This window comes from Hibiscus syriacus, unplaced genomic scaffold (assembly GCF_006381635.1).
Source record: "Hibiscus syriacus cultivar Baekdansim isolate YM2019G1 unplaced genomic scaffold, ASM638163v2 tig00110610_pilon, whole genome shotgun sequence".
Taxonomy (NCBI): domain Eukaryota; kingdom Viridiplantae; phylum Streptophyta; class Magnoliopsida; order Malvales; family Malvaceae; genus Hibiscus; species Hibiscus syriacus.
The window spans coordinates 6,868,174-6,870,454 of NW_024062800.1; positions in this window are offsets into that span (position 1 = coordinate 6,868,174).

Below are 2,281 nucleotides of genomic sequence, written 5' to 3' on the forward strand. Positions count from 1 at the left end.
TGTAACAGTAGCATTCCAACTGTCTGGTAGAGATGATAAGAGAATTAAAGCTCGAACTTCATCATCGAATTTAATTTCCACTGAACTTAACTGGGTTGTGATTGTGTTGAGTTCATTTAGGTGTTGTGCCATTGATGCTCCTTCCGTCATCCGCAAATTGAATAATCGCCTCATCAAGTGCATTTTGTTTGAGGCTGATGGCTTCTCATACATACTAGAGAGAGTCGCCATAAGACCTACCTAGAGAGAGTCGCCATAAGACCTACCGTGGTCTTTTCCTTTGCTATGTTGAAAGCAACATTGCGGGATAACGTCAGTCGGATAACTCCGAGGGCTTGTCTGTCGAGAAGAGCCCAGTCTTCATTCTTCATGCCCTCTAGTTGCTTTCTTGAGAGAGGTTGATATAGATTTTTCTGGTACAGAAAATCTTCAATCTGTATCTTCCAAAAGCCAAAGTCCGCATAATTGAACTTTTCAATTTTCACCTTCTTCGTCTACAGCCATCGCTCCCACTCGAATCTGGCTTCGTTTGGATCGTTCCGACAATTTTCGCGAACCGTCGTGGAATAGAACACCTCCGTCGACAAATTCGTATCGCCGACAAAATTTTACTATTCGCGAAATTCATTATTCACGTGAATAGTAACCTCGGAAAAAATTGACAAAATTCACAACCAAAAGCTCTGATTACCAGTTGTTGGGAAATAAACCGAGAACGAGTAATTTCCCTATAACCAGATTAGTGAGAATGAGAAATAAAAACGGAAAAATAATACCCAAAATTGATAACGGAGTTCAACCAATTTGCTTACGTCACCGGACTGCTAAAGATCTTTTACTAAAAGAGAAAATTTAAAGGTGTTTACAAAACACTCACTACTCACAAGAAAACTCTCTAGTGTTGAGAGAAATAAATGATTTGGGATTTTGAGATGATTTTGAAACTAAATGAGCTAGGGTATTTATAGTTAAGACGTAAGGGCTAATCTTATTAATACCCTAAAGTTCAATGACTAAATTTTATAATTATTCCTATTACAAAATAATAAAAAATTGGGCAGCCCCCCATTTTTCCAAGCAGCCGGCTGCTTCCATTTTCTTTGACCAACAATATAGTTATTTCATTTACATTTCATTACCTTTTAAACACGAGAAAATGCTACATTGTGCATGTTTTGCGTAAATGTGGCCTCATGTTTCTTTTAGTTTGTCTGAGCTTTAAGATTTTGTTTCTCTCCTGGAGTCCTGTGCAATTTATTTGTTGATAGTTTACCCTGTGCAACTTATTTGTTAATAGCGTAAATTATGTATTTAGTCACCCAATTATTCTCATAAATTTGTTTCAGTCACCCAACTACTTTTATTTAAAAATAACTAAATTCTATTTTTTGTCACTCACAGTCACAGTTAATAATGCCTGAATCCACCTTTGCTTTGTTTTCATATCAATTTGATTCCATAAAAGATTTGCTTTGCTGCATCTTATCATCCTTAAATTCTATTGATGGGAAGTTAACTTTATCCTGTTGATGATTTGGCTTTTAACTTAGCAATTTGGTAAGAAGCATGACAGGAACATGTTTATCTATTCACTTTAACTCCAATCCAATGCTAACAAATAAACTAAACTACTGCCTACATACACATGCATGCATACATACAAACAAACATAACACACGTAGAAAAAGCAAAACAGATTATTAAATCGAAAAATATTATTGCCTATTCACTCATTAAATATAGGGCATTTGTCATCTACTCACAACATCAATCAAAGCTAACATCCAAAAATTAAAAAGAAAAAAGAATATATAAGACATGCATATGTTTTTGCATCTTCCATACCCACATACAAAAATATCACCCGACTACCTACTTTAGGTAATTCTACTCAACTAAAACTACTTGCCACAGATCAAAACCCGTCTGCCACCCTACACCACTTTTAGCACACCTCCCTACCCCTTTTAACATTGCACAAAGTTGCACGATTTTGTAGCATAGATATTCGTTCAGTATTAACGATTTTGTAGCTTTCTTTTCAGCTCCAAAAACTTACAGGTAACAATGTCCAACTAAATCTTTATGCTACAACAGACCATCCACTGTTATGTCATTAAGGTATCTTCAAAATAACAAGAAATCAGCATGTGGAACAAGCCCATTATTTTAAAAGCACAGATCCAAAATCCCAATTCCAATTCTATCCATTAGTTCAGCAACTTAGTTACTTAAGAATGGCACCATATGTTCATAATTGTCAAGGGGCCATTTCAATATT